Source organism: Bactrocera oleae, unplaced genomic scaffold (assembly GCF_042242935.1).
Source record: "Bactrocera oleae isolate idBacOlea1 unplaced genomic scaffold, idBacOlea1 ctg00000009.1, whole genome shotgun sequence".
Taxonomy (NCBI): Eukaryota; Metazoa; Arthropoda; class Insecta; order Diptera; family Tephritidae; genus Bactrocera; species Bactrocera oleae.
In genome coordinates this window covers 864507-882758 of record NW_027212752.1, presented here as the reverse complement: position 1 = coordinate 882758, position 18252 = coordinate 864507, and positions in this window count along the sequence as shown.

Here is an 18252-nt window from a genome sequence, read left to right as displayed (position 1 = left end):
CCATGTTGACGTTACCAACCCGAAAATATATGGAAAAATTCTTTTAACCTATTTAAAATTTAAAAACTCATATATACGTGGGTAATTTATATCATTTTCAAATATCGTCATGGTCATAATACAACTAATAACATCAAAAGTATTTTTACAATCGATTTTTTTTTTAAATTTTTTACTTGTATGACTTCATATTTAATACTTATATGAAAATCTATTACTTCATAGACTTTATACAATTAATACTTATATGAAAATTTATTACTTCATAGACTTTATACAATTAATACTTATATGAAAATTTATTACTTCATAGACTTTATACATTTAATACTTATATGAAAATTCATTACTTCATAGACTTTATATTTTTTATACTTATATAAAAATTTATTACTTCATAGACTTTATATTTTACTTCATAGACTTTATACATTTAATACTTATATGAAAATTTATTACTTCATAGACTTTATACAATTAATACTTATATGAAAATTTATTACTTCATAGACTTTATACAATTAATACTTATATGAAAATTTATTACTTCATAGACTTTATACATTTAATACTTATATGAAAATTCATTAGACTTTATATTTTTTATACTTATATAAAAATTTATTACTTCATAGACTTTATATTTTACTTCATAGACTTTATACATTTAATATTTATATGAAAATTTATTACTTCATAGACTTTACACAATTAATACTTATATGAAAATTTATTACTTCATAGACTTTATTCATTTAATACTTATATGAAAATTTATTATTTCATAGACTTTATACAATTAATACTTATATGAAAATTTATTACTTCATAGACTTTATACAATTAATAGTTATATGAAAATTTATTACTTCATACACTTTATACAATTAATACTTATATGAAAATTTATTACTTCATAGATTTTATACAATTAATACTTATATGAAAATTCACTACTTCTTTATTTAATATTGCAAGCAAAGTATTTTGGTTAACATTTTTATTTTCATGTTATTAAAACACTTGATATACTATTATACCATATTGTATAATATGATTTTAATTCAATTACTTTATTACTTTGGTATATTATAAGATAGTCGTTTGATAACAATCCCAACACTTACCTTATTTTCAATAAATATTGAAAACAAAGTTTTATACGTTCAAATTTTTATTTTCATGTTATGATTCTCTCAAACACTCATTAATATACCATATTGTATAATATGCTTTCATTTCAATTACTTTATTACTTTTGGTATATTAAATGATAGTCGTTTGATAACAATCCCAACACTTACCTTATTTTCAATAAATATTGAAAACAAAGTTTTATGCGTTCAAATTTTTATTTTCATGTTATGATTCTCTCAAACACTCATTAATATACCATATTGTATAATATGCTTTAATTTCAATTACTTTATTACTTTTGGTATATTAAATGATAGTCGTTTGATAACAATCCCAACACTTACCTTATTTTCAATAAATATTGAAAACAAAGTTTTATGCGTTCAAATTTTTATTTTCATGTTATGATTCTCTCAAACACTCATTAATATACCATATTGTATAATATGCTTTTATTTCAATTACTTTATTACTTTTGGTATATTAAATGATAGTCGTTTGATAACAATCCCAACACTTACCTTATTTTTAATAAATATTGAAAACAAAGTTTTATGCGTTCAAATTTTTATTTTCATGTTATGATTCTCTCAAACACTCATTAATATACCATATTGTATAATATGCTTTAATTTCAATTACTTTATTACTTTTGGTATATTAAATGATAGTCGTTTGATAACAATCCCAACACTTACCTTATTTTCAATAAATATTGAAAACAAAGTTTTATGCGTTCAAATTTTTATTTTCATGTTATGATTCTCTCAAACACTCATTAATATACCATATTGTATAATATGCTTTTATTTCAATTACTTTATTACTTTTGGTATATTAAATGATACTTGTTAGATAGAAATCATATTTCATTTTCGTTTCTTCTTTTATTATAATATAAATGAAGATTCTTTTATACTCTCTTACAAAACAATTATATAAATTTAATTTATAATATTTGTATATAATTTACATAAATAAATATTTAATATTATATATTCTTATATATATACATATATATATAAAATACTTTATCTAATTTAATAATTAAATTAGATTTTTCTTTTATATATTACATATATATAAACATATAATATTTATTTATTATATGTATAAATTAATATACAAATAAATAAAATTTATATATATTTATAAACAGTATGATCGAATCATCAAGCAAAGGATAAGCTTCAGTGGATCGCAGTATGGCAGCTGCTCTACCACTTACAACACCTTGCCCGTTACCAAAGTCGTTTACAATTGATTCTAGGCATTGACATTGTATTAAATAATGTTTTAATAAGTAACTAGCGCGTCATACAGGTGATATTTAATCCTCTCGTATTTGCTATGTTACAAATAACATTGGCATCACATATATCCATTGTCGTTTATAAATAAAATTTATAAACTTTAAATGGTTTAGAGAAGCCATACAATGCAATTGCCCCATATTTATCATTGCAGTCCAGCACGGATACGACCTTAGAGGCGTTCAGGCATAATCCAACGGACGTAGCATCATACCACTGTTCGCTCGAACAAGTATTGTACCATTGGTCCGTACCTGCGGTTCCTCTCGTACTACGCAGGAATGCTGTCGCAATAACAATTGTCATTAGTAGGGTAAAACTAACCTGTCACACGACGGTCTAAACCCAGCTCACGTTCCCTTGAATGGGTGAACAATCCAACGCTTGGTGAATTTTGCTTCACAATGATAGGAAGAGCCGACATCGAAGGGTTAAAAAAGCGACGTCGCTATGAACGCTTGGCCGCCACAAGCCAGTTATCCCTGTGGTAACTTTTCTGACACCTCTTGTTAAAAACTCTTTAAACCAAAAGGATCGATAGGCCGAGCTTTTGCTGTCTCTGTGTGTACTGAACACCGAGATCAAGTCAGCATTTGCCCTTTTGCTCTATGTGTGGTTTCTGTCCGCACTGAGCTGGCCTTGGGACACCTCCGTTATTATTTGAGAGATGTACCGCCCCAGTCAAACTCCCCACCTGGCAATGTCCTTGAATTGGATCATACCTGAGTGTTGGAGTTATACCAAATTTTAATTATAATAATAACACCGAAGTGCTACCATTTCATTAAAAAAAGTTTACAATTATATAACAAACTCGTGGTACTTTGATCAAGAAGCTTGCATCAAAATCCAATACCATAAGATATATAAATATACCCATATAATGGCTAAGCAATTATACACGTTCCACTTAATCAAGTAAGTAAGGAAACAATAAGAGTAGTGGTATTTCATTGTTGATATATAACCGAAATTATATATCTCCCACTTATGCTACACCTCTTATGTCTCCTTACACTGCCAGACTAGAGTCAAGCTCAACAGGGTCTTCTTTCCTCGCTAATTATTCCAAGCCCGTTCCCTTGGCTGTGGTTTCGCTAGATAGTAGATAGGGACAACTTTCGTTGTAGATTTACGTGAGTACCTGCCGGCGACGGCCTTACCTCACGGTGTTCAAAACACAACGGATCAATACAATGCGTTGATCAGCGCCCCAAACAAAACGAGCTTATGCAAGTATTTATTTGGATACCAGTGGCAGTGTGTCTGGGTCCACACTACCATCTTGGTATGATTCGAGGCCGACCTAAAACCTCTTCCGTTTTCGGGTACGGCACCCAGTTACTTGTGTAACTTCTTTTTTCGAACTGAAAATTCAGTTCTTCCAGCATTTAGGTTTAAACCGCAGCCACCACGATACTCCCCAAAGGGCCGAACCCAATGAGCAGATTGAACAGAAGTCCAAGGGCTTTCTGCTCCCCGTGGTACCGGAAAGTCTCCGGTCAGACTGCGTAGCCTAAACTACTGCCAGTTGAGCTCCCCATTACTCAAATGACTGGTGACATTTGTCGCTTGAACTTCAAATGTCTTTTTATTTGCTTTTTCATTTAAAGTGTTTCTAATATCAGTTCAAGCTGAGTATTATAGCACTATCACTCCACATACTATGCTGATATTACTGGGCAAAGAATATAATAACAGTCATAGTGCATATTGGCTTTTAGTCGCCTTTTACGACAGGCATGCCTTGCCGCGGGCATATTCTTTCCCCAAACCCGCAGGGGAAAGTAGATAGGGACAACGTCCGGTGTGTTTAACGTGAGTACCTGCCGTCGACGGCGTTATCTCACGGCGCTCAAAAGCACAGCGTATCAATACAATGCGTTGATCAGCGCCCCGAAAATGCTAGGCATTTTTCAGTACCGATTGGTAGTGTGGGATGGACACACTACACACCTTGGTAAGGTTCGAGGCCTATCTAAAACCTCTGCCGTACTTTGGGTCCGGCACCCGGTTGCAATGCAACTCCACATTGAACTGACAAAACGTCAGCTCTTCCCGCATTTGGGTATAAACCACAACCACCACGATACTCCCCGAAGGGCCAGTCCGCACGAGCAGGTTGGAGCGAACTCCAAGGGCCCCTGCTCCCCGTGGTACCAGAATTAAGTCTCCGGTCAGACCTCGTAGCCGAAACTACTACCAGTTGAGCATCCATACTGCTCTGGACTGGTAACCAGGGGCTAGACCCCATTCACTCCACACATTCACTCATCTTACACACTAAAAGCTAACCCTAACCTTCAGTTAAACGCCTTCGCCGCTTAAATAACTCACGCGCAAACATTCCTAACTGTTCAGTATACTCATTGCTCGAAACTACATTACCTACACATAAACGTCCGCTGTCCAACTAATCCCCACACCCCCAATATTCCTAATGTCTGAATACATCGAGCATTCTGCAATAACATGCACCCAATCCTCCATACGTGCCCCACACAAACACCCCGAACTATCAGAAAGGTGCCTCCGATACAAAAATGCATTCAGAGGCCCATGCCCCGTTAACAAAAATCCCAGACTCAAACAAAATCTGAAGTCTGGGTTACCCTCAACAAACGTTACATCCCGGATGTATTCATATGTCACCCGACCCTTAGGGCTATTTTCCCAACGGTCCTGCCACCTACGCCTAACCTTTAAATCCAGGAGCCTCTTGCTCTCTAGATAACCCACCCTCTCAACATCAATACCATCTGTCCAATCTGTCCGCAGCATAGAAACACTCAAGCCCCTTCTTAATCTGAATGTAACAGCACGCTGTATAACAATCAGATCAAGAGGGGGTGCACCCAACAACACTTGCATTGCATCCGTCGAAACAGTACGACAAACAGGCAAACATGCAAGCATCATGCAACGTTGCACCGAGAGGAGTTTTCGGCGACCAGAGACCGTCATCGCTGATTCCCACCATACAGCAGCCCCATAAGTGGCACAAGCCACAAACAAGCCACGATATATGGTGCGAACAGCACGGCGTCCAAGGCCCCAATCACTCCTCAAAATGCGTCGCACTTTGCCAACAATTGCCTGCAGCCGCTCACCCACACGCACCAAATGTGGGGTGAAACACATTCTTTCTCCTATAGTCAACCCCAGGTATTTAACTTCCTTCACATACCTGATGTTGACCCCATTCACCTTGACAATCGGTGGACGAACCGGCGACAATCTGCCCTTAAGCAGCATTGTAACCGTTTTGTCCACCGATATGTCAACCCCCACATCTAAACCCCAGCTATTTACAATTTCTAAAAATTGTCCCCCCGACCGTTCTAACTCAGACCGCGATCGACCCTCAACGAGAAGAAGAAGGTCGTCCGCATACGCACAACATTTACAGAGGGGCTCGAGCTGTCCAAGCAGAGAGTCCATCATAAGGTTCCAAATATATGGACCGCAGATGGATCCCTGCGGGCAGCCACGAACCACTCCAATTTCAACACTTCCATTCATACTTACTAGAGAAGCTTTTCTCTCCGAAAAGTAACTCCGCCAAAGAGTAATTTCCGGACAGCCAAGCTCCTCCAGCCGCTGCAAAACTCTATCCCACCTTAAATAATCAAACGCTCCCTTGAAGTCAACAAATATGCCAAGGACATATTTGTTGACATTCTCCTTAACAACACTCTGAACATAAAACCAAGCATCTTCTGTACTGCGTCCTTCCCTGAACCCATACTGCCTATCCGACCATATACCCCGCGTTAGCTCCTGAAGCCGTTCCACCATAACTCTTTCCAATACTTTTCCAAGTACTGGAAGAAGACTGATGCCCCGATAAGAGCGAGGATCACTCCTGATCTTATCAGGAGACTTCAGGAGAGGTACAACCCTAGCAATTTTCCACTCGCGTGGAAAATAACCCTCCCACACGCACTTATCATAAATGGCCTCCAAGTATTCCGGAATGAACTTCCACAAGCTTTTACACATCTCTCCGTTCAAACCATCAAAACCTGGGGACCGTTTAGACCTGACCAGGCCAAAGGCATACCCCAACTCCCCATCATCTAATGGAGGGACAGGTACCTCCTGTGCGTGGGGTACCTGAACCTCCGCCCTGGGAAAGAACGCACCTAATAGAACCCCCGCACACTCTCTCCACGTAGATAACACAGTGTCACCTACGCAAAGAGAGGTGATATCATCTCTCTTACGACCCCTGCAGGGCCTCCATTCATATTCTTTAACCCTAACTAACATATCTTTATATTCCCTAATTTCACAACAAAAATCATACCTAACCTGAGCTAACCTGTCTGAATTGGACCGTCGAGCGCGTTGAAACTTTCGCCTCAATCGCCTGACAGTCCTCCTCTTCAAGGTTAACTCACGCGTCCACCATTTTATTTTCCTAAGCTTAAAACTTTCACACTTCTTAAGTTCCCTATCATTAACAACCCACAATATCTCATAAAGACGAGCAATCTGCTCATCAACCCCCAAGCCCTCAAACTCACTAAGCGGTATTTCCAATACCTCTTCCCTAACACACCGTCCATATTGGTTCAAGTCAATACCAGAGGTACGCCATCGCCGCAACGGACTTACGAACTGTAAAGGGGGGGACTGAGAAGAAACCATAATTTGAATCAAATTATGATCACTCAAACCCCACCCTCCCTTAATTTCCCACCCAACACGAAACACTCTATTTGCTGCCTCGTTCATCAAAGTCACGTCAATGTCACTGACACCCCTAGGCCCATCAAAAGTATACCACTCGCTCGGCTCGTTTAGAATGTGAAGGTTTTTACCCACCACCCATTCACTTAATACCACTCCACGACTGTGGCTTTGATATCCAGACGAATGCCAGGATACCTTACTAAACCACATCGAAGACGTAGCATTCGCGTCCAAGCCAAGTATAAGAGGACTACCACTCGCAAGTAGTAGTACCTTATCCATATAACTCAGATAAGGCTCTAAGGGCTCACCAAATTTACAATAGATACTAGCAACAAGTATTCTACCAAACCCCCCCTCTACAGAAACACATACACCCAGTTGTGAGGAATCCACAACTACACAATCATAGTTGGGATCAGTCACAACAATTGCAGCATTAGCCCTAACGTCCAAAAAGACCCTGAAACCACCCGGAAAACCTCGAACCACACCATTGGTGGCGTAGGGCTCCTGGAGTAAGGCAATGCCGCACCCCCCCTCAGTCATATACCCCCCCAACTCGCACATTACGGCATACGACCCCTGACAGTTTAACTGAATAATCCCCCCCATCAGTGTCTGGCGAGGGCGCGCTCAACAATCCCACAATATATCGGGCAGACAGCCGACATCATAAAATGCCCAGCTGGCCTACCCTTGAATGCACAGTTACGGCAATGGATTGCATTGACGCAACTGGCAGCTCTGTGGCCTTCCTGACCGCACCTCCGGCAGACATCTGATTTGGCCCTACACTCAGCGACCCTATGACCAAAACCCATACACCGGAAGCAGCCAGCAATGGGGTTATCCGGTCGCACCCGGAAGGAGAACCACTTGATGTAGCACCTACCTGCCTCCAAGAGTGCGGACATCATTTTGTCCGTACCCTCAAGAACAACATTAGTGCTACCATCAGGAGCCACCTTCCAGGGACGACTGACCATCCTTACTTCCGACTTCTGGGACGCCGAGCTAAATTCTGGAAGGTTCAGCCGGAGAAGTTCTTCCATGAATTCCTCATGGGGGATCTCCGTGTAAACCCCCTGAACCACAACCCGAGGACCCAACTTCCGGTTGACACTCACGTCTAACCCCACCTCCCCAAACTTTGCGTTAGTCGCCACTTTTTCCCTCTCAGAAACAGAAGGTGTGCGGATCACCGCTCCACCACCCTTGATAGGCTTCACCTCATGGATCCTCACACCGAGTGAAGGACCCACCTCCTTAACTACCTTTCTAATTACTTCCTTAGAGGAAGTTGCAGGCCCCTTGCTCCTGACCACAACAGACCAGGTTTCAACAGGCTTCGGCGCCACCGGTGCAATCGCCTCCAGTACAGGTGCTGGGGGCGGAGGCATCGGTGCCGATGGAGCCGGCATTGACCTGCTCGGTGGCGAGGAGTGTCCCCCACAGCCTCCTCTAAGGGCATCAACTTGCCCGCGAAGATGGGCATTCTCGGTAATAACCGTCATTAGGAGTGCTTCGTATTTAGAAGCAAGCTCCATCAGCCCCTTCACGGTTTCCATCTCAAACTTTTTGTCTCCAAAGACCAACCCGCTTAGCTCCCCAGTAATCCTCTTAACAGCACCAACATGGCTTACCGCACTACCACCACCAGCAACAGCGCCCTTGGCTAATTCACGGTTGCCACCCTTACTATCCTTCTTATTCACCATGTTGGAACTAACACCTATTTTCTTTCCACCCTCATTAACACGCCCAACACCTTTTCCAGCCTTAACCTCACCACCTTTATCGACACTCATCTTAGCGTCACCCCCCTTCTTAACTGTGTCAGCAGTATCCCCTGTCTCACACGAACTACTGCTTTCACTGGAGTCAGTGAAGCGCACAAAGCCCCCCGATTTCGCCAAAGGTGGTGACCTCAACCTCACCTTTCTGCGCACCGGTGACCCATCAGTAGATGACACTGCACTATCCTCACCGGACGACGCCCCTACAACCATTTTTGCAGGCACAGACCCATCGCTCTCAGCAAGGGACTTAACCTTCCTCCTCCGTGGGGGAGGCATCTTCAACCTAGATCCCCTACCAGGCAGGCTGATCCGCCGGTAAAAAACACTGGCGCAGAAGCCCCTGTTCCGGAAAGATCAAACAGTCGCTCACCAGGCACGTGCGATTGAACGCACTGAAGAAGCTAACTCGCGCGTAAACCCGCTCAATAGCAGTTAACACCCAAACAGTCGATTATCGCGTTATCGCAGGGACACAACTCACACCTCCAGCCAAAGGCGTGGAAGAGGTCACTCAATTAACCGCCGGACAGAACAAGGTCCCCGTAACGGTTGCGAATCGACCGATGTGACGTTGTATCAATCGCACCGTGGGCTAAAAGTCAACCACTATGACCTTAATTCACCCTGGAGTCAGCGCCTCCAATACTAGGACAACCACTAACACCCTAGAAGCAAAACTGGCGAAATCCCCTAGAAAACAGCAGCAACTGAAAACCAGACACTCAACACAGCACTCCTGAATAGGCCACCCAAGCCAAAAACACCACCACGGCACAGTCACTGAGACTACGGACGGGCCCACCTACAAAACCTGCTGTACCCTAATCTACAAATCTAATCCAGCAAAAAAAACAAAAAAAAAAAAAAAAAAAAGTTTTTACAACTATCCCAAACCCACTTGCACAAACGCAGGCGTTGTAAGCGCCAACTACAAAATTTACAAAAATTTCTCAAAAAACCACTGTACACAAATCTACTTGCAAGCTAAAATAAAATTTTCACTCAAGTAGGCGTTGTATTCGTATTCAAAGCCAACTGAGTAATTTTGAAAAAATTCCCCAACAAAACCTGCTGTACCCTAATCTACAAAAAAAAAAAAAAAGTTTTTACAACTATCCCACACCCTAACACACCCACTTGCACAAACGCAGGCGTTGTAAGCGCCAACTACAAAATTTACAAAAATTTCTCAAAAAACCACTGTACACAAATCTACTTGCAATCTAAAATAAAATTTTCACTCAAGTAGGCGTTGTATTCGTATTCAAAGCCAACTGAGTAATTTTGAAAAAATTCCCCAAAAAAAACCACTGTGCGCAAATCTACCTGCAAGCTAAAAATAAAATTTTTACTCAAGTAGGCGTTGTAATCATATACAAAGCCTACTACAATATACAAAAAGGCTCTAGTATATAAAGTACCTGAGCACCAAAAAACTACTCTTCAATACACTACTACACCAGTAGGCGTAGCAAATATGTATCGAAGTACCAAAGCCTACTAAGACAAGTTAAAAGGCACAAAGCCCAAAGTGCTTGTACACACAAGCAAACAAACACGAAAAACACTTGTTTTATTTAAAAGCTACTCGATAAATTCACAATTTCTCAAACAAAAACTCGTAAATTCATATATATATACTTACATATATATATGGCAAAGCCCACTACGGCAATTTTGTGTGAGTTTTTGAAAAACCACTTCACACTACCAACACATATGCACGTATACACTCTTACTACACCGACTCTACACTGAAAAATTCACAAATACTCACACGACCGAATTAAAAATTCAAATTATGCGCTAGCACGTCTGCTCGCTATGAATGCCTACGAATGAATGAGTAGATAGGGACAACTTTCGTTGTAGATTTACGTGAGTACCTGCCGGCGACGGCCTTACCTCACGGTGTTCAAAACACAACGGATCAATACAATGCGTTGATCAGCGCCCCAAACAAAACGAGCTTATGCAAGTATTTATTTGGATACCAGTGGCAGTGTGTCTGGGTCCACACTACCATCTTGGTATGATTCGAGGCCGACCTAAAACCTCTTCCGTTTTCGGGTACGGCACCCAGTTACTTGTGTAACTTCTTTTTTCGAACTGAAAATTCAGTTCTTCCAGCATTTAGGTTTAAACCACAGCCACCACGATACTCCCCAAAGGGCCGAACCCAATGAGCAGATTGAACAGAAGTCCAAGGGCTTTCTGCTCCCCGTGGTACCGGAAAGTCTCCGGTCAGACTGCGTAGCCTAAACTACTGCCAGTTGAGCAACCCATTACTCAAATGACTGGTGACATTTGTCGCTTGAACTTCAAATGTCTTTTTATTCGCTTTTTCATTTAAAGTGTTTCTAATATCAGTTCAAGCTGAGTATTATAGCACTATCACTCCATATACTATGCTGATATTACTGGGCAAAGAATATAATAACAGTCATAGTGCATATTGGCTTTTAGTCGCCTTTTACGACAGGCATGCCTTGCCGCGGGCATATTCTTTCCCCAAACCCGCAGGGGAAAGTAGATAGGGACAACGTCCGGTGTGTTTAACGTGAGTACCTGCCGTCGACGGCCTTATCTCACGGCGCTCAAAAGCACAGCGTATCAATACAATGCGTTGATCAGCGCCCCGAAAATGCTAGGCATTTTTCAGTACCGATTGGTAGTGTGGGATGGACACACTACACACCTTGGTAAGGTTCGAGGCCTATCTAAAACCTCTGCCGTACTTTGGGTCCGGCACCCGGTTGCAATGCAACTCCACATTGAACTGACAAAACGTCAGCTCTTCCCGCATTTGGGTATAAACCACAACCACCACGATACTCCCCGAAGGGCCAGTCCGCACGAGCAGGTTGGAGCGAACTCCAAGGGCCCTTGCTCCACGTGGTACCAGAATTAAGTCTCCGGTCAGACCTCGTAGCCGAAACTACTACCAGTTGAGCATCCATACTGCTCTGGACTGGTAACCAGGGGCTAGACCCCATTCACTCCACACAATCACTCATCTTACACACTAAAAGCTAACCCTAACCTTCAGTTAAACGCCTTCGCCGCTTAAATAACTCACGCGCAAACATTCCTAACTGTTCAGTATACTCATTGCTAGAAACTACATTACCTACACATAAACGTCCGTCTGTCCAACTAATCCCCACATCCCCAATATTCCTAATGTCTGAATACATCGGGCATTCTGCAATAACATGCACCCAATCCTCCATACGTGCCCCACACAAACACCCCGAACTATCAGAAAGGTGCCTCCGATACAAAAATGCATTCAGAGGCCCATGCCCCGTTAACAAAAATCCCAGACTCAAACAAAATCTGAAGTCTGGGTTACCCTCAACAAACGTTACATCCCGGATGTATTCATATGTCACCCGACCCTTAGGGCTATTTTCCCAACGGTCCTGCCACCTACGCCTAACCTTTAAATCCAGGAGCCTCTTGCTCTCTAGATAACCCACCCTCTCAACATCAATACCATCTGTCCAATCTGTCCGCAGCATAGAAACACTCAAGCCCCTTCTTAATCTGAATGTAACAGCACGCTGTATAACAATCAGATCAAGAGGGGGTGCACCCAACAACACTTGCATTGCATCCGTCGAAACAGTACGACAAACAGGCAAACATGCAAGCATCATGCAACGTTGCACCGAGAGGAGTTTTCGGCGACCATAGACCGTCATCGCTGATTCCCACCATACAGCAGCCCCATAAGTGGCACAAGCCACAAACAAGCCACGATATATGGTGCGAACAGCACGGCGTCCAAGGCCCCAATCACTCCTCAAAATGCGTCGCACTTTGCCAACAATTGCCTGCAGCCGCTCACCCACACGCACCAAATGTGGGGTGAAACACATTCTTTCTCCTATAGTCAACCCCAGGTATTTAACTTCCTTCACATACCTGATGTTGACCCCATTCACCTTGACAATCGGTGGACGAACCGGCGACAATCTGCCCTTAAGCAGCATTGTAACCGTTTTGTCCACCGATATGTCAACCCCCACATCTAAACCCCAGCTATTTACAATTTCTAAAAATTGTCCCCCCGACCATTCTAACTCAGACCGCGATCGACCCTCAACGAGAAGAAGAAGGTCGTCCGCATACGCACAACATTTACAGAGGGGCTCGAGCTGTCCAAGCAGAGAGTCCATCATAAGGTTCCAAATATATGGACCGCAGATGGATCCCTGCGGGCAGCCACGAACCACTCCAATTTCAACACTTCCATTCATACTTACTAGAGAAGCTTTTCTCTCCGAAAAGTAACTCCGCCAAAGAGTAATTTCCGGACAGCCAAGCTCCTCCAGCCGCTGCAAAACTCTATCCCACCTTAAATAATCAAACGCTCCCTTGAAGTCAACAAATATGCCAAGGACATATTTGTTGACATTCTCCTTAACAACACTCTGAACATAAAACCAAGCATCTTCTGTACTGCGTCCTTCCCTGAACCCATACTGCCTATCCGACCATATACCCCGCGTTAGCTCCTGAAGCCGTTCCACCATAACTCTTTCCAATACTTTTCCAAGTACTGGAAGAAGACTGATGCCCCGATAAGAGCGAGGATCACTCCTGATCTTATCAGGAGACTTCAGGAGAGGTACAACCCTAGCAATTTTCCACTCGCGTGGAAAATAACCCTCCCACACGCACTTATCATAAATGGCCTCCAAGTATTCCGGAATGAACTTCCACAAGCTTTTACACATCTCTCCGTTCAAACCATCAAAACCTGGGGACCGTTTAGACCTGACCAGGCCAAAGGCATACCCCAACTCCCCATCATCTAATGGAGGGACAGGTACCTCCTGTGCTTGGGGTACCTGAACCTCCGCCCTGGGAAAGAACGCACCTAATAGAACCCCCGCACACTCTCTCCACGTAGATAACACAGTGTCACCTACGCAAAGAGAGGTGATATCATCTCTCTTACGACCCCTGCAGATCTTATAGATCTGACCCCAGGGGTCATCCCTATTTTCACTAACAAAATTTCTCCATTCATATTCTTTAACCCTAACTAACATATCTTTATATTCCCTAATTTCACAACAAAAATCATACCTAACCTGAGCTAACCTGTCTGAATTGGACCGTCGAGCGCGTTGAAACTTTCGCCTCAATCGCCTGACAGTCCTCCTCTTCAAGGTTAACTCACGCGTCCACCATTTTATTTTCCTAAGCTTAAAACTTTCACACTTCTTAAGTTCCCTATCATTAACAACCCACAATATCTCATAAAGACGAGCAATCTGCTCATCAACCCCCAAGCCCTCAAACTCACTAAGCGGTATTTCCAATACCGCTTCCCTAACACACCGTCCATATTGGTTCAAGTCAATACCAGAGGTACGCCATCGCCGCAACGGACTTACGAACTGTAAAGGGGGGGACTGAGAAGAAACCATAATTTGAATCAAATTATGATCACTCAATCCCCACCCTCCCTTAATTTCCCACCCAACACGAAACACTCTATTTGCTGCCTCGTTCATCAAAGTCACGTCAATGTCACTGACACCCCTAGGCCCATCAAAAGTATACCACTCGCTCGGCTCGTTTAGAATGTGAAGGTTTTTACCCACCACCCATTCACTTAATACCACTCCACGACTGTGGCTTTGATATCCAGACGAATGCCGGGATACCTTACTAAACCACATCGAAGACGTAGCATTCGCGTCCAAGCCAAGTATAAGAGGACTACCACTCGCAAGTAGTAGTACCTTATCCATATAACTCAGATAAGGCTCTAAGGGCTCACCAAATTTACAATAGATACTAGCAACAAGTATTCTACCAAACCCCCCCTCTACAGAAACACATACACCCAGTTGTGAGGAATCCACAACTACACAATCATAGTTGGGATCACTCACAACAATTGCAGCATTAGCCCTAACGTCCAAAAAGACCCTGAAACCACCCGGAAAACCTCGAACCACACCATTGGTGGCGTAGGGCTCCTGGAGTAAGGCAATGCCGCACCCCCCCTCAGTCATATACCCCCTCAACTCGCACATTACGGCATACGACCCCTGACAGTTTAACTGAATAATCCCCCCCATCAGTGTCTGGCGAGGGCGCGCTCAACAATCCCACAATATATCGGGCAGACAGCCGACATCATAAAATGCCCAGCTGGCCTACCCTTGAATGCACAGTTACGGCAATGGATTGCATTGACGCAACTGGCAGCTCTGTGGCCTTCCTGACCGCACCTCCGGCAGACATCTGATTTGGCCCTACACTCAGCGACCCTATGACCAAAACCCATACACCGGAAGCAGCCAGCAATGGGGTTATCCGGTCGCACCCGGAAGGAGAACCACTTGATGAAGCACCTACCTGCCTCCAAGAGGGCGGACATCATTTTGTCCGTACCCTCAAGAACAACATTAGTGCTACCATCAGGAGCCACCTTCCAGGGACGACTGACCATCCTTACTTCCGACTTCTGGGACGCCGAGCTAAATCCTGGAAGGTTCAACCGGAGAAGTTCTTCCATGAATTCCTCATGGGGGATCTCCGTGTAAACCCCCTGAACCACAACCCGAGGACCCAACTTCCGGTTGACACTCACGTCTAACCCCACCTCCCCAAACTTTGCGTTAGTCGCCACTTTTTCCCTCTCAGAAACAGAAGGTGTGCGGATCACCGCTCCACCACCCTTGATAGGCTTCACCTCATGGATCCTCACACCGAGTGAAGGACCCACCTCCTTAACTACCTTTCTAATTACTTCCTTAGAGGAAGTTGCAGGCCCCTTGCTCCTGACCACAACAGACCAGGTTTCAACAGGCTTCGGCGCCACCGGTGCAATCGCCTCCAGTACAGGTGCTGGGGGCGGAGGCATCGGTGCCGATGGAGCCGGCATTGACCTGCTCAGTGGCGAGGAGTGTCCCCCACAGCTTCCTCTAAGGGCATCAACTTGCCCGCGAAGATGGGCATTCTCGGTAATAACCGTCATTAGGAGTGCTTCGTATTTAGAAGCAAGCTCCATCAGCCCCTTCACGGTTTCCATCTCAAACTTTTTGTCTCCAAAGACCAACCCGCTTAGCTCCCCAGTAATCCTCTTAACAGCACCAACATGGCTTACCGCACTACCACAACCAGCAACAGCGCCCTTGGCTAATTCACGGTTGCCACCCTTACTATCCTTCTTATTCACCATGTTGGAACTAACACCTATTTTCTTTCCACCCTCATTAACACGCCCAACACCTTTTCCAGCCTTAACCTCACCACCTTTATCGACACTCATCTTAGCGTCACCCCCCTTCTTAACTGTGTCAGCAGTATCTCCTGTCTCACACGAACTACTGCTTTCACTGGAGTCAGTGAAGCGCACAAAGCCCCCCGATTTCGCCAAAGGTGGTGACCTCAACCTCACCTTTCTGCGCACCGGTGACCCATCAGTAGATGACACTACACTATCCTCACCGGATGACGCCCCTACAACCATTTTTGCAGGCACAGACCCATCGCTCTCAGCAAGGGACTTAACCTTCCTCCTCCGTGGGGGAGGCATCTTCAACCTAGATCCCCTACCAGGCAGGCTGATCCGCCGGTAAAAAACACTGGCGCAGAAGCCCCTGTTCCGGAAAGATCAAACAGTCGCTAACCAGGCACGTGCGATTGAACGCACTGAAGAAGCTAACTCGCGCGTAAACCCGCTCAATAGAAGTAACCACCCAAACAGTCGATTATCGCGTTATCGCAGGGACACAACTCACACCTCCAGCCAAAGGCGTGGAAGAGGTCACTCAATTAACCGCCGGACAGAACAAAGTCCCCGTAACGGTTGCGAATCGACCGATGTGACGTTGTATCAATCGCACCGTGGGCTAAAAGTCAACCACTATGACCTTAATTCACCCTGGAGTCAGCGCCTCCAATACTAGGACAACCACTAACACCCTAGAAGCAAAACTGGCGAAATCCCCTAGAAAACAGCAGCAACTGAAAACCAGACACTCAACACAGCACTCCTGAATAGGCCACCCAAGCCAAAAACACCACCACGGCACAGTCACTGAGACTACGGACGGGCCCGCCTACAAAACCTAATCTACGAATCTAATCCAGAAAAAAAAAAAAAAAATAAAATTAAAGTACACACTCAACTAACCCTACACTCACCCACAAGCAGGCGTTGTAATTGCCTGCCACGAAATTTCCAAAAAAAAAGAAAAATTTTTTCCCAAAAACCACTTTTAATAAATCTACCTGCTACCTACAACCAAACAAATGCCCTAAGCAAGCGTTGAAAAGCAAAAGCCTGCTATCCCTAATAAAAAACTAATACCAGCTAGAGTGCTCGTATACACAATTACGTGAACACTGAAAACACCTGCTGTAACTAAAAATCTACTTGCAGTTAGCAGGCGTTGAAATCCTAATAAAAAGTCAAAGCCTACTAACGCGAAAAAATAACTAACATAAACAAGAGTGCTCGTATACACAATCTCGTGAATACCAGAAAAACACCTGCTGTAATTAAAAGTCTACTTGCAGTTAGCAGGCGTTGAAATTCCGATGAAATATCAAAGCCTACTTATGCAAATAAAAACTAACGCAAGCTAGAGTGCTCGTACACACAATCATATAACACGAAAAACACTTGTTTTATTTAAAAGCTACTCGATAAATTCACAATTTCTCAAACAAAAACTCGTAAATTCATATATATATACTTACATATATATATGGCAAAGCCCACTACGGCAATTTTGTGTGAGTTTTCGAAAAACCACTTCACACTACCAACACATATGCACGTATACACTCTCACTACACCGACTCTACACTGAAAAATTCACAAATACTCACACGACCGAATTAAAAATTCAAATTATGCGCTAGCACGTCTGCTCGCTATGAATGCCTACGAATGAATGAGTAGATAGGGACAACTTGCGTTGTAGATTAACGTGAGTACCTGCCGGCGACGGCCTTACCTCACGGTGCTCAAGAGCACGGCGTATCAATACCCACGTCTGATAAACGCCCCAAACAAAACGAGCTTATGCAAGTATTTATTTGGATACCAAAGGCAGTGTGTCTGGGTCCACACTACCATCTTGGTATGATTCGAGGCCGACCTAAAACCTCTTCCGTTTTCGGGTACGGCACCCAGTTACTTGTGTAACTTCTTTTTTTCGAACTGAAAATTCAGTTCTTCCAGCATTTAGGTTTCAACCACAGCCACCACGATACTCCCCAAAGGGCCGAACCCAATGAGCAGATTGAACAGAAGTCCAAGG